The sequence below is a fragment of the Pectinophora gossypiella genome, chromosome 8 (assembly GCF_024362695.1).
Source record: "Pectinophora gossypiella chromosome 8, ilPecGoss1.1, whole genome shotgun sequence".
NCBI lineage: Eukaryota > Metazoa > Arthropoda > Insecta > Lepidoptera > Gelechiidae > Pectinophora > Pectinophora gossypiella.
The window spans coordinates 13,217,890-13,240,432 of NC_065411.1; positions in this window are offsets into that span (position 1 = coordinate 13,217,890).

The following is a 22,543-nucleotide window of genomic DNA, read 5'->3' on the forward strand; positions in this document are numbered from 1 at the left end:
CAAAGGCCCCTGACATGGCTCATGTAACGACTACTAACTTACATTAGTAAGTAGTAACCGGGGCCAACGGCTTAACGTGCCTTCCGAAGCACGGATCATCTTTCTTTCGGACAATCAGGTGATTAGCCTGTAATGTCCTATAATCAAACTAGGGATCACAAAGTGATTTTCGTGATGTGTCCCTACCGGGATTCTAAAATTAATGAAGAACATTTTCTTTTTTCTATTTCACTTATTTACGAATTTTAATCAAGAAAAACGTAATAATAAGTCCGAAATTTTATCACGATTTTTTTTTAAATTCCATAGTAATTTCGTGTTTTGACGTTTAGTAAAAAAGTAAATGATTTTGACCAGTTGGAAACCAGTATATGGGGACATAGTCGTGAACTTATGTGTAATATTTCCAGATGAGCGATATATCAATACCTTATCATAGTTATTAAAGTTTCTCTAATGTTACTCCACTGTGGATACACCTCAAGAAAGCTGTCATACGTGGAAATATTGCACAGAACATATGACTAGCAATTATGCATAGTAACAGTGCTTATAAGTCGTCATGTGCATATCAACTCACGTGGCATGCTATCATTAAGACTGGAATAGCTGAACAGCTATTAACGCCTTTATGGATGTTTATTTTTACATCATGTACCACAGAATAGAAAAGAAGTTGGAAGGGCGAAGTGAGCGCTAAACGCGCGCCATACAAGTATGAGCAAATAGTTTATTTTTCAACTTTTGCACTCCACTCGTCCGCAAACTTTACGACACACGGAGCTTCCAATCTCAATAATACTAGTCCACTGAGGCTTAAAATCTTAGCTAAGTACTTAACCTATTTACAAGTGGTTCTTTTCCAATTAAACCGCAGAATTGTGTTTCAAATCGTTTTCGTATCACGTTCGGTCGATGCCACGGTTCATCGGTCGGGTTTAGCCCTAATACTATCGGGTCAATGACCGCATATGGCTAACTGTGCCATACACAAAACAAAAGAGTGTGTAAGTACACAGCTCAGGACTAACGATGTGATAGACCTTGTTAACACGTTCACTGTGTATGTGAAAATTAGATATCTACCCCTCACGTGTATTGTTATTTCTCGATAAACACATTGGAATTAATGTACATAGACTAGGGGATGCATGCCCGATCTCGCGAGATCTTGTCTAGTTTTTCGAGACCAATCCCGAAGCATAATATAACGAGATCCCGTTCTAGATCCCAAAAATTTCGGGATCTCGCGGGATTGATATTTCCAATCCCGCGGGATCTCGAATTTGCGATCTCGAGTCGGGATTGGATTCCCTAACATAGACACACTATGGCAAGAAAAAATGTGCCTCACATATGGGACATGCGCGTATGAGTTTCAAATATATTGCCTCATATGTGGTTCATACACAGTGAACGTGTTAAACCCACGCTTGTATAATGCGCCGTGTCAGATTTCGGAAGCAAAAAGTTTTATCAGCCCATGAGTAACATATCAGTTTGCATTAATGTCTATAGTCAATATCTTGACTTGATATTGTTACTTGTTTTATTCCGAAATAACATCTGACGTGGCTTTATGCGCTAAAGGTTTTTGCTTTTCTTTCGGGAAAATATTGTTTACACAAACAACAACAAACATAACACAGCATAATGCTTATGCTTGGTCCTTTTATTCCGGACGCCATCGCAGATGATCGGGCCGTCAATGCGTTGCATTTACTTTTATTAATATTATTTTTAAAATTTTGGTTTGATTTTGTTTTTGTTTTGGATTTTTTTTCTGTAAGTATATTGATTTCCGTTTGGTTTTTGTCCTGTGTTGAATGTAATGTACCTGTCTGTCTGTGGTCTCCAGGAGTAATAAATGTTTCTTTCTTTCTTTCCTCTTTCTTATATACAGGGTGTTAGTCATATCGTATCAAATATGAGGTGGATGATTCAGACCATGATTCTGAGTGGTATTTCCTGTCGGAAAATTCATGAAAAGGTTTGTGTTTTTAATTATTTTCAGTTCCATACTTTTGCGACGGAAAATTCCACTTGATATCAACTCCGAATCATGGTCTGACTTTTAAGACTTTTAAACCTTTAGTTTATCTTTTTAGTGTTCGTTTTGTATTAACACTGATAATGTAGAATTTGGTGGTCCGAGTCGGGATTTAAAACTTAATACATTAAAAACGCTTTATAAACGGCGTAATTTTAAAGAGACCATCTGTGGATTAATGACGTCACTTTTATGTCAAGCCTTGTTATCCATGCAACGTGGCATCGACACGTCAGGTTTTATAAAAAAAATATATTCATTTGAAGCATGCGCTATGAGCTACCGGTTTAACAGCGAAAATTGCACTGAAACTACAGCATGTTATGCGCTTTAACCTTTCCATATTTTTGTGAGACGCGATGAAATATAGTTTTCGACGGAAAAATAGTTTAATGCCCATTTTCCACTACTTCTGTCGTGTAGGTTGTGTCAGGGTTATTACTGAGCCGACAAAGGCCTCTGTCATGTGACTCAGTCATGACTCATGTAACTACTACGTACTTGCATAAGTAGCTTAACGTGTCTTCCGAAGCACGGAACGTCTTACTTTCGAACAATCGGGTGATCAGCCTGCAATATCCTAACCAAACCAGGGTTTAGTTATTTTTGTGACTTGTTCCCCCCGGGATTCGAACCCGGGACCTCCTTCCACTTGATATAAACTCAGAATCACGGTCTGAATCATGCCTCAAAGTTTATGTTACGATGTCATTGCGATACAAACGTGATATGTTCTCTCTCTCTCTCTAATATATATATATAAATGTCCTCCTAGGTCTACCCCTTCCTCTCTTTCCTTTATTTTTTCCTTCTATGATGTTCTTTAGTGACTGCAAATGTCTTCTGCCATTCCCAGTGGGGATAACAGGCGTGTGTTTATGTAAATATGTATTGTATAACATAACGTTAGATCATTTTTTGCGTCATAAGTCAAACGTCATTTCTTCCCGCAACGCCAGTGAGCTGGTATACAAAAAAGAACTGAAACCAAAATGATTTACGGTTTTAATTTGTGCCCGGACATTCCAATGTTGCGGATTGCGTTCGCAAAACCAATATTATTACTTATTTGTATTTTTTTTCATCACCGTTTTCAACGGCCTCCGTGGTCCAGTGGTTGCTCAGCTGGGCTCACGATCCGGAGGTCCCGGGTTTGAATCCCGGTGGGGACATATCACAAAAAGCATTTTGTGATCCCTAGTTTGATTAGGACATTACAGGCTGATCACCTGATTGTCCAAAAAGTAAGATGATCCGTGCTTCGGAAGACACGTTAAGCCGTCGGTCCCGGTTACTACTTACTGATGTAAGTAAGTAGTCATTACATGAGCCATGTCAGGGGCCTTTGGCGGCTCAATAGTAACCCTGACACCAGGGTTGATGAGGTTGGTACTCCTCACAACCCACACGATAGAAGATCACCGTTTTCAATCAACCGGTTTCCTGACAGTCACGGGCGTAGACCAAGTGACTATCATGTTGGTGATAGTGTATTCTGCATAAACTTTCTGAATATCAGGGCACGTTAAGCCGTTGGTTCTGGCTATTAGCCGTAAAAACACCTCCACCAACCCGCATTGGAGCAGCGTGGTGGAGTATGCTACATACCCTCTCCGGTTGATAGAGGGGAGGCCTGTGCCCAGCAGTGGGACGTTTATAGGCTGTTTATGTATATGTATGTACCGCGATAAAATTCAGAATGGTTTCAAGAAAGGCCAGGTTAAGAGTACTCCAAACCTTCGAGACTTTAATGTGAGTGGAGGAAGCGAAGGAGGTGCGTCAGGATGGTAGTAGGAAGATCGTAAATTACGTACTAAAGTATGTATTTGCGTAACAAACGCAATAGTTACGCCATTCAGTGCTTACAATGTAAACCATTGTGCTTCGTTAGGATGCAATTTTGAGTTTACGATTCAATAACGTATCTTTAACCACCTTGTAACAGATAGACAGATAGATAAAATACTTTACTGAGCACAATGGACACAAGACACATAAATAAGGACAACAGATACAGAAAGGCACAACAGGCGGCCTTAGGGATTCTCTTAAAATGCATAAATGGTTTTGTCATAATTTTAATTATCATAATCCTTTTCGCATAACGTTTTTAAGCATAATAGTACTTTCCCATAATAACATCTAAGAATACTGGTTTGTTAGGTATAACTTATTTTTGGACTAATATTTGTTGGTATAAATTTGATTCGCATATAAATAGGTATCCATAATTCTTTTTTAGAATAATAGTGTATTGTCATAATTTTTTCAAGGCATAACAGTAGGTTAGGGTGCGGCGGGGGTGGCCCTTGGGCCACCCCTACGCCGCCAGCATGTTTATCTTACACACGAAAAGTATGCTGAATGATGACCAACAGCATGAAGTAGAGTCAAAAAATATAAAAATTCACAATCATGAACCAAATGCAGCCAAGGAAAAAGTAAGTTTCGGAAATGTTCAAAGTTGTGCCAAAACTTTTCTTTTTCGGAGTATAGTTTTTATGTTTATAATAATTATGCTTATATATCATTATTGTCATTAATTATTATGCTTAAAGTAGTTATGAGTTTCAAAATTATGCTTAAAGTAGTTATGAGTTTCAAAATTATGCTTAAAAAGTTATGACAAATTAATACTATGCGTAACTAATAATAGGACAAGTAACATTATGCCATGGTAAATTATTACATTAAAATTTATGCGTAAAAATAGAGAACCGCGGCCTTATTGCTCTAGCAATTTCTTCCAGACAACCTTTGGGTAAGTATAGGAAAATTTTGTCACAAATTTGAATTTGAATTTAGGTTAATCGCCTTCCTGAGATAAGGAGGGATCTCCTTATCATTATTTTTGATTTTGATATTTGACTTTTTGCCCTGCAGGTTATAATGCACAAGACGTTTTAATACACTATCGCGAAGCTCCGTGTGTCGTAAAGTTTGCGGATGAGTGGAGTGCAAAGTGCAAGTATGAATTATTTGCTCATACAAGTATGGTAACAGCCTCCGTGGTCTAGTGGGGGACATTGTCGAAATCACTTTGTGAGACTGTCCTTTGTTTGGCTTGAATCACCTGATGTCTGAAAAAATAAGTTGATTCCGTGCTTCGGAGGGCACGTTAAGCCGTTGGTCCCGGCTTACCGTGTGACCAACCCGCAGAGGAGCAGCGTGGTGGAGTATGCTACATACCCTCTCCGGTTGATAGAGGGGAGGCCTGTGCCCAGCAGTGGGACGCATATAGGCTATTTATGTACAACTCTTTGTTCTATTCTGTGGTCTAGCATAAACATATTGCATTAGCAGTAGGGTTAACTACTTACTTTGAAAGCCGGTAATGTCAATACTAAACCTTCCCCGACTACTAATGTAACGTAATAACTTTAGTGAGACCAATATTGCCCATATTAAGCCAAGATAAGTCATTTGAAGCCATCGGCTTGAATATTGCCCGAATAGATCAATACTAATATTTAAATGCGAAAGTGACTGTCTGTTTGTTACATCTTCACGCCAAAACCGCTTCATCGATTTGGATGAAAATTGACACACATGATCAAATCCCAGAGACGGACATAACTGAACTGTTTTTCTTAGACAGATTTTGAGTTCTTTAACAAAAGGCAAGACAAATATAGTTTACTGAGCACAACGGTCACAAGACACAGACATATTTCCCACCGGGGTAAGCAGAGACTATGGAATTAAATTTGCTTCGATCCTGACACACTTCTCTTGCTTCCTACACATTCACAAATCGTACAGAACGACCACGACGATGGTTTATCGTCGTTAGATACAGAAATAATGTCAACTAATTCAAAATTCAAAAATATCTTCAATCAGTGGGTAACATATTTACACTTTGAATCGTCATTTTTTATCTAACGGTCGTCTCTTTCGCCTAAAACTACCGCCTTCTACCTAAATATGGAAAGACATAACAGCCGACTTTTATTGGCCATGCAGCAATTTCTTCTTGCAAAACTCAACAACAACTTTCATACATGGATCTATGTTTTATAGTGGTATTACCATTTTATACACGAGATTAATTTTAATTGGCTATTGGTTAATTTTAATTTTAAAGCAGATAATTTTCATTATTATCGCACATGAAACTGTATAATAATAAATAATAGTAATAAGAGGCGTAATACATAAGACGTAGACATTAGACATTATTTTGATGTTACTACGTCGTAGCTGATTAATGAGAGCTACGCGAGCTACAAAGGCTACGCGTCGTAGCGACTACGAATAATAAATTAAAATAATTTTGCTTATTATTTAATTATTCATCGCGTCTGATTTAGGTATTGTGAATTAATTTTCATAAAATTAAAGATTTTTCCTTTTTGAAGACACACAAACTCGAGTTTATAACAAACGTTCACGTATACATTTCCAATTGGGCTAGTCAGAGGTGCATCCATCGCAAGATTCAATTATTACCCATGCCTTAACTGAGCTTTCTGTTAAACCAACGGGATAAGTGAGGTGGTGAGTTGTTTTAGAAAACTATTTTGTTTATTTATTTGACTAGGAATCGAACCAGAACCCTTTTTTTTTTAACTTTGGGAAATGCATTACGCATACCACGCCGCCCGGGGACGACGACGTGGTTATGTGGGACACCCCGGGTGTCGCCACCCGGTATACCCGCTAAAACCCAACGGTGTTCCTCCTTGCCGCCCTGTGGCGGGGATACGGGAACGCAATTGCACACAATCGCGTCCCCGCCGGCGGATGCCCTTTGGGGCCCAGCGCCCATGGGAGCGCGTCAAGCGCCTCCCCCTCCGCCGAGGGCTGCCCGGAACACTTGGGGAGCCCTACAGCACGAGACCGTTGTGGACGGCGGTCCCCCGACCACCGTCCACAGGTCCCATCGAACCAGAACCCTCCGGTTTGGTGGTTAAGATGTCAATGCAACATAGATGTCGTTGTTGTGGATAATTATTTTTATAACGAAAAATGTTTTATCCACAACTTTATTTTAAATTTTTTTCTACCCTCAAATTATTACTATGATGAGACAAGACCGAGCCCTATAAATTTTAGTAGGAGCGATGGAAATGATGAAAAATTTTTGTCTGACTATTTAGTCGATGACCTCATAAGGTCAGAGGTCAAAGATATTAGCGTCAGTTATCGGAGGACCACCTCAGATTCGAGACAAATTGGTGTAATTAATTACATTATATCTCACGTTTCACTCACTGCTTTTGCCTTTTCGAATTTTTAGACAAAATTGTTTTTTTTTTTACTTCTATTGGTTCTCGTGAAATTGTCATTGAAAAATATATTTTTTATTAATTATTTCTTCTAAGTAAGTAAAGGTTGAAAGTGGTATCAATTTTATTATTGCCAATTCAGTGTTATTTTCTTTTTTAATTTTTTTTTATATTATCTTTATTATACACGAATGGATAAAAACAAGAGGACAAGATGTCTAAAGATGTTTTCTGACAGGTTTTCTGTCTATATCTAGTCTGTTACTTAATTTAAAAAAATAGATAGTGTTTTTTTTTCTTCTTTTTTGACGTGACCAGGTGAGATGGCTACGTACGTACGTTTGCCTCAGAGTCATTAAACTACCTGGCAGGAGAAATAGATACATAACTTAATTTTAATAATAATATCAATTTTATATTGCATCACGCTTGTAACCTCGAAGGTATGCAGAGGCGTATGGATATATATTTTTATTATACTTAGTGTAGTAAATGAGGCAAATATGATCGTATTTTCTAGACGAAAAAGCATAATGAGGTAAAGCCGTTTCGGCATTAAGTATAATAATTATTAAGTAATTTAATTACCTATAAGTAAGTTATATTAATTTATGCTATGCCAAATAAATATTTTTTTCTTTATCTTCTTCTTTTTCTTAACGTGGTAAGGTTAACTAACTGTGATGCTTGCCGTGATGAAAGACGCCAACCCGACATTTGTGTCGCGTCGGCGAATTTGGAGAGTCCTAGTGAAGACCGAGTGATGGAGGCTTTCCAGGCCAAGGGCGTGTACTTGATACTTACTTCAGTAAATGGAAATTGCACCCAAGGTACTTAGTGTACCACATCATAAGAAAGGATGTCTAGGCACTTTGATTTACCACAATTGAGCGTCGAGACAGAATAAGAGAAGCTATCGAGATAAACATACATACGTACATAAACTCGCGCCTATTTCCCATGGGGGTAAGCAGAGACTATAGAATTCCATTTCTATTACTTCTCTTGCTTCCTCCACATTGATCATATATTTATTTATCGAGATAAAACGTCTCACAAAAAGAAATACAAAAATGTATAATTATTAACTATTTTAAAAGCATCAAAAATTCCATTTCTTAAAGCACTGGCTGAAAATAGTCACTTAACATAATGCAGCCATAAAGCTATTTTAAAAGTTAAATCTAAATGTCACCAGCAAGATTTCGAAAGCGTTCGCATTTAAAATTTATATTTTTAATCTTCCCGCGTTCGAATCTAACCTGCCAGAATACGATCGAAAGTTGTTGACATACTTCCGCGCTCTAGGCTATCCTACTTTAGTATTTGTGGGTGTACCTACTTTCTTTTCTAATCTTAGGACACTATATTAAATGAGTTTCATTAGTCACGTTTTTAAAAATGTGTAGTAAGTAGGTCAATAGTAGGTACATACTTTAGAACTATGTTTAGAACCCTACCGCATTAACATGTTTGACATTTTAGTGAGATTTTGCTTCAATTTTATCAGACAAGTTAATATAACATGGTTCTAAAGTTTAAATGCATTTTTAGATGGGAATGGTGTAAAGTATTCTAAGTTTTCTTTGATAAATAATATCTTAGTCATGTCGACGAATTTATTCAAAAGTTTAGGGTCTTGGGCTCGTATCCTATCGCTAAGTATACATTTTAATCATGATTTATTTAGGACTGTCTATGTTTTTAGCCTAAGTTGAAACTTAAGAAGTAGAATCTGAAGTACTTACCAGGAAGTGGCTAGAAATTGATGAATAATAATTAAGAGAGGCAGACTAATGCTAAAAAACAGATGCAAATTCTTAACTTCATTATTTTTTATTATTATAATTTGCAAAATTATTGGAATTATAATTAATTATACAAAACTAAATCTTCTAACAGCACGAACTATTTGGGAGAATCCTGATTTGCTTTGAACTTAAATATAAGTAAGTAGGTGTTTGACTGAATCAGCGTTGTCGTTACAATGAGCTTCCTATATTACTTTATATTATATACCTTTTCTGACAACGGATTAATCTAACGACATCTTTCATCATCACATCTATCGGCCGCATAGCTGTGGCACAATTCGACATTGCTTACCTTATTTGTTTTTAGTACAGTATTGTACAATTATTGCTGTCAGACCGACTTATACTACGTCTATTTGTGGAAAACTATAGTTGGCTCTTTTGTATCCTATATATTTTTATATGTACAGTCATAAGCAGTATCATGTACCTACTTTAGAACCCTGTCGCACTATCATATTTCACATTTAATGAGACTTACAGTTTAGTTTGTCACAAAGGTTAATGTGACATGGTTTCAAAGTGTATACATATTAGTACTCGTGACCGTACTATACTGTTTAAAGTAGCTGTTGGTTTTCCGAAAAGTAAATAAACAAATTATGAAGAAACTTACAGTGTGCCGTCTATTGCGTAAGAACGAGCGAGACCGACCGTCCGCGCGCCCTCTCCCTTACTCTTTAACGGCTTTAGACCATTTTAGACTAAAGTAAAACTAAAGTAAAATCCAGAGGGAGTGAAGTCGGTGTCCAATACGAATTGCGGAGCGAAGTTACCGTTCTATTCGTGGTATTCGAAATTCAAATTCGATTTCAAATTATTATTCTTTATTCAAAATTAAAATCCTGTTGAGCAACAACTTTACGACTTATAAAAATAATGCTGTCTATTTAGATGGCGATAAAAAATGTTGGCGGCAATTTGCGTCGTCCCCCTGCCATTAATATTAACTGTTTGTAATTAAGAATGATATCAATTTGACGTCAGGTATGCTGTTATGCTGAAATGCGTTCTTTAATAAACTGACTAATGGGAACTTGTTGACAGTTTTATGGGTCATTTCCGTCGATGCTTTTAGGTATGTTATTAATTTAGAATGAAGTGGTAAGAATGTCCATTAGGAAGTTTTGTAAAGTTTAAAAAGTTGTATAATATTACGATAGTATTATGTTAAACATGACATAAGCACACGACTGTCCCAATTGGGGTAGTCAGAGGTATATCCATCGCAAGATGAACTAAATACCCGCACCTCGCCGAGCTTTCTGTTAGACATAATATATGATACTAACATATATGATTCAGTTCGTATTTTGTTAGAGTGACATATTTCACTTATTACTTTTGCTTATTTTTTTTTGGGGTTCACATATTAGCACCAATCGACAAAACGATATAATTATATCCTCAGAATCGATAAAATGACCGTGAGAAATTTTTTTCACGTCACGCATGTTAGCCCTACTGGTTAGGTAACTGATTACTTAATAAAAGTCAGACATAAAATGAATTTATACAAACATACATAAACTCTCGCCTATTTGCTACTAAGGCAAGCAGAGATTATGGAATTCCAGTGGCTTCGATCCTGGCTTTGTCGTTTCCTCCACATTTCTTAATCGTTTCATACATGTGCGCCGGTTTAGGTACAGTAGATCGTACTAAATTTTTTTTAAGGATACAATATGCTCAATATGAATCTCTGAGGTGTGGGTACTTAGTTTATATTGCAATTAATGTACCTCTGACTACCCCAATGTGATATAGACGTGAGCTTAAGTTATGTTATGAATCTACTAGCATTTGGCCAGATTATTAATTCTTAAAAAATACTACCACAAAATGATTTTTTTTTAAATAAAACAGGCTCGCGTTTGACCACAATCTCACCTGATGGTAACTGACGATGTGGTCGAGGGTGGATCAAGCTTAGCTAGCATCTGCTAGCTAGAGTTAATTAGGCATCTGCCTAATTAACTCTAGCCTTGAAGACTTCCAGATTATAACGAGTTAGAATAAAAATCTTATTTCCAGGAAGTCGAACATTGTTTGATAAATGACTTTATTATTAAAACTCAAACACTAAGCCAGCGTTTTTTCAGTATTTTGAAGGACCATTGTTACTTGACCCTCGGTGTCTTACTGGAGATGTTACATTAGATACTAATGATGTGTCAAGGTAAGCTGGTATTCCGTAAACTTCTGCAAGTGGCCCATTTCAGTGGATTGCAAGTCATTCCTCATGGACTGTTATGTTACTGCGCAGGAACAAGATCAGCTTTGGTGTTTTTTTGATAAAAAATATGATAATTTACCAATTATTTTTATCCACTTTTATTTCGTTTCATGAATATCAGGTATTTAATTCTGACTTTTCCAACTTGGATTAAAGTCGCCCTTTTTATATTGACTTTTATTGGTCACTAGATCAAAATTAATTTAAATTATAGGTACTTCCTTACCTACTTATTATCGATAGACATAATAATATACTTGACATATTATTATTATTATGGAGCCGTGGTAGCCAAGTTGTTAGAACGCTTGCCTCTTTGAGGTCGCAGCTTTGAATCCAGCACGGGCCTAAACCAATGGTTGTCGAATTTGTTTTCGAATTCATGTATGGATCATAAATGATAATCACGTGCTCAGCGGTGAAGGAAAACATCGTGAGGAAACCCACATTACCGAGAAATGCATTTTTGGAGGTATGTGACCTAACCTGTATTGGGCTGGTTTTCCCTTTGCAAGGTCAGACAGGCAGTCCCTTCTGTATAAAACCTGACTAGTCAAATGTTCAGGTTAGGTAAGCGGACCCTGTGGAAAACGGGATAATGCTAGGGAGATGATGTTGACCCTTGACATATTATTATTTTCTATTTTGATTGACCATTAAGAGCCACGCTTTTGTCGGTGTAGCATTCTCCATGCTACTTTTTAGGGAAAAATAAAGCAGTGGTTTCCCTCTTGCCTTCCGCCCCGCAGCCTGTCTGACGCAAATGGGAGTAGTATATTTCAAAGACGTACTAGGACTCCTGTCCTCCGCCTCTAAAACTATTCAGTACTAACGACAGTCTCCGCCTCTGCAACCGTATCTTTGGGCAAGGGTTCTACGTTATACCCCGTAGGTCTGGGTCCCTATCCGAACTCAGCCACCATCTCACTCCGGCCTACTGAAGCAAGAGACGCCCACCCCGCGGCAAGGACGCGCCGAACAGGATTTGCCCCAGTGGCGATTGACGATACTGCTTACAAAATCGCTGACGCATCAATATATCCTACTGAATGGATATATATTTTTAATACGAACATTACGAACAAACTTCCGAGGATATCACATTTTAAATAGCTATCAAAATAATCGCTTTCACATCGACGCAATTAAAGATGTGTTCGGAAATCAAAACCTTTTATTACAAAAGTTTGTAAATGTCTTTGAGAAATTAGGTCAGATTCCATTAGAGCGCGCAGAAGTAATAACGGCGTACTATTCTGATTTAACTCGATTAGGAAAAAAAAGGGAAACTGACAATCTTTCTCGCCCCGGTGATTTGCTCTTAACGCAAATTGATTCAATTCTCGTAGACAGAGACTGGGGTGGAGTCGTGTTTTTATATTATTTTTGGTAGGACTTATTTTTTGTTGTGTTTGTGTGAAATAACTTGTAATGTATGCCCTCATTGATTTAAAAGATGTGTTGCTGTTGCAGTTTCTTGTCATTTCTTCTCCTCAGCCATAGCACCTTGCGAAATAACGTAAATTCAAAAATGATACATTGACCTTGAACAAGTTTATCCATGATAATAATTACGTTGAATAAATGATTCAAAATTAAAATATTTGCTAGCTTTCTGTCCTTACTTTTGTTTTTGATGCAGAACTTATTATAATATCACTGTGAGTTATAAAATCTATTGTCATCGGCGTTATATACAGTTCACACGTACTGTTTGAAGTTTACGCGGTTATTATCATAATTAAAACAGATAATAACGGGTTCTTACCGTGGTGTTCTGGGGGCTTTGGCGGCTCAATAGTAACCCTGACACCAGGTTTGATGAGGTTGATAATCCACCTCACAATCCACACGATAGAAGAAGAAGACCGTGTTATTATCAGAAGATTACGGGACGACTGATGAAATTGGAGTGTTGAAATATCGCGAGTCTTTATATCCCGCGGTAAGAACCCGGTATTATGTGTTTTAATTACCTATGTACTTACTGTAGTATTTGTTTAGGGGTGAATAGGAACTCCTCGGGAGTTTAGGTTTCCCCCAAAAATGACGGTTGCTCATCAGGGGCTCACACTCTCTGAAACTAGCAACACGCCATGATGGCCGTTTTGTCGTTTGTCCTAGCTCTTAGTAGCTCTTCATGTTTCGTATTTAACACGTTAAAAGAACAGGTAGCTGTACTTTATTGTATTCGTCAAGTATCATAATAATTTTTAACTACATTGACAATTTTTTTTTTACTTTTTTTAATTTTCATTATAACAATAACCGCTAGTTTAGTTAGGAAAGGATGAATATGAATACTTATTGTTGTCAACATACGGACCAACCATCATACCATCTATCTTAGTAGGTATGGTAAAATAATATGGTTGCAATTTGACTACCGGTGACTTCTAACCCGCTCATCCCCAAAAGGGTTTACTAACGTGAGATATGCTATTATTGTACTAAAAAGTCAATTATCATTCTTTTTTATTAATAAAATAGGCTGGCGTTTGACCACTACGATTTGGTTTAGGACGGATCACGCTTACCTAACAAATAGCTATTTACTTTAGTCTTGAAGACTTGGAATGTTGTGTTCACTTGTTATTGACTTACACATTAGTATGTTTAACTTTGTTTAATTATGTCCTAACTAAATGTTATAATGTGCACAGCTGTAAGTGATCCATTAAATAAATAAATAACAAATAAAGACTTCGACAGAGAGAGATTGGAAACATTTGAGATGTGGTGTTGGCGAAGGATGGAGGGTATAAGCTGGACTGAAATGGTGTCAAATGAAAAAGTGCTGGAAAGAGTTGAAGAAAACTGAATCAGAATGAAGACTATAGAGAACCGGAGAGGAAATGTGATTGGCCACCTGATACGACACGATTCATTTATAACAAACCTCATAGAAGGAAAACTTGAAGGGAAGAGAGGAAGGGGTAGACCTAGGAGAACATTTATGAAACAAATAAAAGATAAGGTGTAGGTCGTGTCGTATCAGGAGGTGAAGGATTTGGCGGGAAGAAGAGAGGAATGGCGATTACTCCACCGACAAGAGCGCATAAATAAAGAGAGAGAAAGACTTCGAATTTGCGATCTTGAATCGGGATTGCATTCCTACGCCCAACAAAAACTTTTTATTTATTTATGTTTATTAAGAAACAAACGGTCATTTACATGAAAGTTACATTATGGTAATTAGCTTAGACCTATAGTTTCCTTAATTAATTATAATTAAAAACTGGTAACTTAAATTGGTATGTTGTTCGGATACTACTTCCATTTTAATTTATCTAGGGTAGTTTACTTAAATAAAAAATTATAATAAGAAACATACAATAACAAAAGATTAAAGAACAAACAATATGGATGATTCCAAGGTCAAAGATAAACATTAAAGATGCAGATTACTGACTTATAACAACAACGTATGTAAAAACTGCCCGAAGATTTCACTCCGGTCTACCTTTAAGTTGTAATAGTGCGTAATGCTACTAGCTACGTTTACATAAAACCCTGCTTAGTATTCGGCTAGAGTAGCCGGGTTGCATGAAAAAACTGGGTGTTACTAAGACAAATGACACCCCTTTGTACGTGACACGAGCACATTTACATATTAATTTAGTTTGCTTGTTTTTCTTTGGGAACGTAAAACTGAGTAGCGGCGGCGGCGGGTCAGCTTATGGACGCGCTTCGCGTGTTTTTAGAAGACCCGAAAATCGTGGCTGACTTTGTTTCCCTCAAACAGCGCTTATAACTATCGACCCACTAGGGTCAATTAATTCTTTCAAATATTTTTCTTCTCAAACGACGCCCTGAGCCGAGTTTCGCGCCCAACTGGGCACCCTCAGGCCTGTTGTCTTAAACGTTGTACCGGGTGAGAGCCTTCAGCGCTCCCCATTTGTCCGGCCAAGTAGTTAATGCATTATTAATTACTTATTAAAATAAGATTAAGAAGCAAAAATAGTTATAAAATAATACAATTTGTCAAATAATCAAAAACATACGTGAATTGGTCACATCCAACGAGGCGCTTAAGTGTGCTGAGTCTGACGAACCCAATACAGTAGCGGCATTGCCCCGTTTTCAAATTAAGTACACACATTGTTTCAAATTAAATACTTACATATAAAGATCTCGAAGAGAGTAGACATTGTTTTCATTCGTAGAAAATAATTATCAAAGAGTCTCTTATTAGCCATCGTACAATTGCCAAATTATTTTAATAGTAGACAATTTAAACAAAAGCAATGAAAATAAAAATTATGTTGAAAGCTATTACTTTAAACTTGCTTCGAATAGGTACCATAATCATAAATGCGCGAAGAAGTTCTATGATCGTGACTTCCTCATAAAAATTTGAATTTGGAACAAACGAAAAAACAACAAAACGAAAATTAGACGAAAATTGCGTACCGAAGTGGTTTGTGCAAAAAGTTATCATGTTTTTTAACTTTTTTTTACGCAATTTCGTTAAAAGAATGTTGGGTTGTGGAATTTTAAAAACATTTCAAGTCGACACCGAACTTGGGACGAGTTTAGAAATCGTTGCGCCGAGTCTGAGGGGACTAATTCAATCTTACTTACAATTTAGATTAGAACACTTATTTAAAATAAGAATTGATTTGCGTTTTGGGAGACGTAGCAATCATTGAAAATTTGTTATCTGTACGATTGGAACGACTTTCAGGGATTAAAAAGTAATAGTTACGAAGTATTTTTTTTTCTTAAATTCTTTTTGTTTCGTTTAATTTTGTTTCATAGGTAGATGCTTCAATTAAGGCAACGAATGACTTCAATATTCATCCATAATTTACTTTAATTTTAAATTATAGTCACTGTCTTACTTTCGGACAATCAGGTGATCAGCCTGTAATATCCTAACCAAACTAGGGATCACAAAGTGATTTTTGTGATATGTCCCCACCGGGATTCGAACCCGGGGCCTCTAGATCGTGATCTCAACGCTCAACCACTGGACCACAGAGGCCGTTATAAATGTGTGGGTACGTTATAAATGTTTTTAGAAAAATATGGCCGCGCTTATGTAAAAAAAAAAAACAAGAATGGGAGAACTAATTCTATCTTGCTGGAGAGAAATAACAATTAACTGACCTTTACCATAATGTGAATGGAACCGGATCAAACCGAGTGCCCTCTGCACCGGTTCCCAGGTGACATACCCGAGCTGCACTGGAGCTTCAGCTGGATATATGATCCACACAGGATATTTTATTTTTGTCTGCCATAAGCAATAATAATACCATAATAAAAGGCAGGTCCTTACAACTAACTATGGCCTGACCTTTCGTGTCTGTTATGGGCATTAGTAACTGTCGTGGTGACACCCAGACAATACCGAGTGGAGTAATATGTACCTACTCACGCGCAATATCCAGTTTTATATTGTGTGGTGTTTGCTTACTGTCACGTACTGTGGTTTTGTGTAACTAAGTTAATTTTGCAATGTTAATGTTATGTTTTCTGCTTTACATGTTGTAGTTTTAATTTAGATTCCATTTACTACATTGCTGGATAAATGGAGAGTGCTAACGGTTGACATAAACTTTATCATCTTGCCTTTTTTCACCTCGATAACTTTCAAAAATTATCATAGAATTGTCTGATGATTTTAATGTCTACGAATCATTATTTTTTACTGTAGTCCACAACTTTTATTTATTAGGTAACATACTTAGTTACACTTATAGATTACTTTCCAACTAGTCAAAATAAGTTACTAATTAACAAAAGTCAAAACACAAAATTACTATGGAATTTGTATGAAAAAGCAACGTGGCAAAATGTCGCATTTATTATTAAATTTAATTTTTCCTTATTCCAATTCATAAATAAGTTAAAAAGACAAAATAAAATGTTTTTTGTCACCCTTAGATCTGTCTTTATTTAGTAATGAGTACTTCATAATTTATCTTTGACCTAGGAAACAATTCTGACATAACGAACGTTTTATCCGCATAGGCCAGGCGCGCACTACGAGTTTTTTTTTCACCGCTTGGCAGAAAAAAACAGCGGCATAGTGTCGAACTGTAATACTGTACCAAACAGTTTTCAGCACTGTAATACTGTACCAAACAGAGCCATCGCAGTGGCGTAGTGCGACATTATGCCGCTGCTCTTTTCTGACGCGCGGCGAAAAACTCGTAGTACGCGCATGGCCTAAAACTATTACAGCACAGCTTCTCACAACCTGTAGGTAAAGCCGGGAAAAAGGAGCTGCAACAAAAACCCTCAATATCCAATATTCCGTTCGTTTTTTAAAAAAAAATACAAAGAAAATCGGTTATAAAACTCGCGTCATTAGTTGTTTTATCAACATCGTAATGTTCGTATCCATATGACACACCTGATTCGAATTTAATTATTCCGTTATGCTTATCGCTAATCAATATTTTGTCAGCATTATCAGTGCATGTGAAGCGTGAACATCGATAGTGACAGCTTATAGGTATTTGTTGAAAAGCCTTCTACTATCTACCTATAACACATTGATGGAAAAAGCGGGCTGAAAAGTGACTGCAAGCTGCTTCACGACTTTCCGTTCTACCACCTTATACATAAAACGCATAAACAACTTTTATACATCCCACTGCTGCGCACAGACCTCCCCTCAATCAACCGGAGGGGGTATGGAGCAACTCCACCTATGCTGCTTCACTGCGGGTTGGTGGAGGTATTTTACAGCTCATAGCCAGGACTAACGGCTTAACTTACCCTCCGAAGCACGGACTCAATCAATCAATCAATATATCTTAATTGCACAAAAACATAAACACAAGACATGTACGGACGAATAAAATAAGCACAATAGGCGGCCTTATTGCTAAACAGCAATTTGATTTGTGCAATAAAGTATTATTGATTGATTGACTATTCATGTGGTCGGAATTGACTTTGACTTAACATGTCTTTCGAAGCACAGTGGGACCGATTATCCGCTATCGCGTTCGCTCCCTCTTTGTAATGTGACCGGGGCCTTAGGACGTTCTAAGCACAACCTTCACGCCGCTGCAAGGGCAAAATGAGTACGTATTTATAATATCGATTTTTATTCATTTATTAATAGCAGTCTAAAGTTAACATCGAACCGACTGTTTTTTACAAGGCAAATGACGGTGTCAAAGGAGGATAATTAAGTGCTATAAAGTAATCTGTTGGAGGTAGTTTACTAAAAAATTGTTGAGGCTTTTCTATATAGGTAGGTACATAATTTCATTACTGTAAGCTAACGGCATGGTTGTACTTTCTTCACAGATATAACAGTACATAACATTGGAGCCTCCGTGGTCTAGTGGTTAGAGCGTTAGGCTCACGATCTGGATGTCCAGGTTCGATTCCCGATGGGATATTGTCGAAATCACTTTATGAGATGTCATTTGTTTGGTAAGGGCTTGTCAGGCTTGAATCACCTGATTGTCCGAAAAAGTAAGATGATTCCGTGCTTCGGAGGGCACGGCTATTAGCCGTAAAAACACCTCCTCAAACCCGCATTGGAGCAGCGTGGTGGAGTATGCTCCATACCCCCTCCGATAAATTGAGGGGAGGCCTGTGCCCAGCAGTGGGACGTATAGAGGCTGTTTGTGTATGTTATGTATAACATTACATACTACTCTATTCCCAATGGGGTAGTCAGAGGTACATCCATCGCAAGATGAACTAAGTACCCACACCTCACCGAGCTTTCTGTTAGACCAACGTGACAGGTGGTGAACCGCATCGCCATCTATAATTGTCGAGCCAACTGTGTTCGTAGTTAGGTAAGTCCGGTACCGGGATTCGAACGGGCCCTCCTCGTTTGAAAAGTCAGTAGGTACCACACAGGATCACAATGCCTTAGGTATAAACCTATATACTACAAGTATGTCTTAGCTATATCACATTTTCTGAGTTCAGGTCCGTTTTTTGCAAAGCTTTTAGCTGCCTAAAAGCCTTCTACACTGGTTCTCTCTACTGCTCTCAAGGGGTAGTGTTGCCAACCTTTCTATGTTATGGGTTAAGCAAAGTATAGTCATAGAATAAGGAATAATTCTACGTATAGAACGGCAACTCTCCGCTCCCCACCAGCGGCTGAGCTAAGTTTACCTCACCCCCCTCGGTTTTACTTTAGTGTTCTATCGTAACGTATCAGATATCGTTACTATTATAAATGATGTATATTGTTATATATGATGTAAACGAGAAGGAGTTGGTCGTGTCGTATCAGTGAAGGATTTGGAGGGAAGAAGAGAGGAATGGTTATTACACCACCGACAAGAGCGCAGCTCTTAAATAAAGAGAGAAAGATATTGTTACTTAATACATAAATAAAATTCGAAAATTAGTCGAAATAAAAATGACATTAATTTTTGACTATCCTTAGACTGGCTTCTATTGTTAGATTAGCATTTTATAATCTATCTTTGACCCAGTCAAAGACCCTATTACATAGTATTGACATTTTTTTTCAGAGTGTAATATTTTTCTTTTTCCTGCACAATATTCTCAGAATACAAAGTTATTGCGTCTCTATATACGAGTACTTATTATATAAACGAGCAGTTCTTGCCTGGGGATAAAGAATATTTGATATAATAAAGTTTTATATCTGGAAGCTGAAGTGTTCACAGTATCTCACCGGTATTCGAGACGTAATTCAGAAAATTCTCAGACTGTTCAAAATTTCTCTTCTTTTAAAATAAAATTGTTATGTTTACCTTCTTCTTAGCTGGACTTGGAGGGAAGAAAATGTTTCGTAAAGAAACTGATCTCACCAGTAACATACATAAAGCCATTAGGAACTTGGCTGCTTTTTTAACAGTAATATTTATGGTGTAATCATTTTTTACTAGATGTTTTTTCCAACCCAGCAGAGAAGTAAATATAACATTTTTATACAAACATTTAAGTAGTGCTGATTTGAGTACACACCATCCAATTTTATTTTAAGTTATATCTGACATTTTATTGGCAATGTGATTAAAACTTTTTTATATTTATTCGCTTACAGTGTCTGTGTTTAGTTCGATTTGTTTACTTGTATTTCTCCAAGGCTAAAGAACGCATCAAGACGTTAGAAAGTTGGTTGGCCACAGAATGGTCTCGAACGACTTCGGGTCGAGTTTCTTTTGTTTTATTAGTACACATCTAGAAGTCCACTGACCCTATGACGTCAGTGAAACTTTTCAGCTGGACTAGGAGTGAATAACATAATATAATATAAGCTCACGACTATATCCCGATTGGGGTAGTCAGAGGTACAGTCATTCCAAGATGAACGTAGTACCCACGTGAAACCTTCAGTAAGGGCAGTGCGGAAATTCAAAGATCAGTTTCCAACTCGACCGTTTATTGTAAATACACTTGGTAACTTTAACGATATAGTATTACAATTAGTGGTGCACTCGACCAGCATAGATTCGACTTAGGTCTATACTCCAGCTAGCGATAACGATAGAATGCCCGTTCTGGGATGGATGAACGTCTTAGCCTTTCGCGCCATGATTAACCGTCATACTAATGCTCACAGTGTTGCCAGTGTAAATATAATATGGAACTAGTATTAAGGTAGCAGATATCATAAATACTAGCTATTACTGTTACACACGCCTCACTGAGCTTTCAGTTTGACCAACGCGCAACGTGATAGATGGTGAGCCGTATCACCTTTCAATAGAGTTTTCCTGTGAAGTTTCTACATGAAGCAGCAGCCCTAGAACTTGCAGCTACTGTTTTAGTGCAAAGAAGTCTTAAATTATATAACACGACATAAAAGCAAAGTTTGTGTTCAGCGGTGAAGGAAAACATCGTGAGGAAACCCACATTCCCGAGAAATTCATTTTCGGAGGTATATGACCTAACCTGTATTGGGCTGGTTTTCCCTTCGCGGGTTGGAAGGTCAGCCAGACAGTCGCTTCTGTAAAAAACCGGATTGAACATAACAGCAAGGTTGGCGGTAAAGGGGATGAAGGTTGTGTGTAAAACATTTGTACAAGTCGATTTGACTATGTAAAAGGTACCAATTATGTAATTGAATAGATATGATTGACTGATACATATATTATAATAATATGTTTATATTATTTTATTTTCCAAAATTAAAAAAAAATGCTGTACATTTCAGCGAAATTTGCGTTTGAAAGCATTATTTATTTATTTATTGTTCAGGTAATCAACAGCTTATATAGTATACATAGTAGTGATATAATATTTTAAGTAACAAGAAAGCCAATTATAGATTACCCCGGGTTACATATGAAACGTGTAGGTATCACTTAGTTTACAATTATACATAGAAAATCCTTCGATATATGTATATTATAATAAAAATAACCTCAGGGTTTGGATATTACATACTTCAGAAGAATTTACTAGAACACTAAAACCATAATTTACATTTTCTTTTTTATCAAACTTTCAATAAAGCCTCTGTAATACAAAGTTTATTAAAATTGCGTCGGTAAATGAAGTTATCCATTTTCGTAAGAAACTTTCTAAAATATTGTTACAAAAATCAAGAAAATGGCGTGTAATATTAAGTAATATTAATAATCTATCGTTTTAGGAGTACCGAAAAAAGTAATTAGTTTAGCCATTTACATTCAAGAAAGTCGTAACAGTTAGCTTATATATATTATTCAATAATACAGGGTGTTAGTGACATCGTAACGAAAACTTTGAGGAATTATTTAGACCATGATTCTGAGTTGATATCAAGTAGAATTTTTCATCGCAAAAGTATAGAATTTAAAATAATTTTCAAAGGCACAAAAAAAAACATGGATATTCTCCGCTGGGAATGGGCGGGACATGTCTGCCGTATGCACCCGGAAAAGTGGGCCAAAATTACATCGGATTGGTCCCCACAGGGTCGTCGACGACGAGGCAGACCACGACGACGGTGGAGGGACGAGCTGGACGCCTTCCGGCACACTTGGCAGAGCGATGCCCAAGACAGGGAGGGTTGGAGAAAGAAGGGGGAGGCCTTTGCCCAGCAGTGGGACACTAACTAGGCTACAGAAAAAAAAAAATTCTCCGCTCCAACATTTTTAGACGTTTTTGTATAACGTCACAGGTTGCTTTTTAAGACAAATTCCATAGTAATTTCGTGTTTTGATGTTTAGTAAAAAGTAACTGATTTGACTAGTTGGAAACTAGCCTATTGGGGTAGACACAGGTACATCCATCGTAAGATGAACTAAGTACCCACACCTCACCG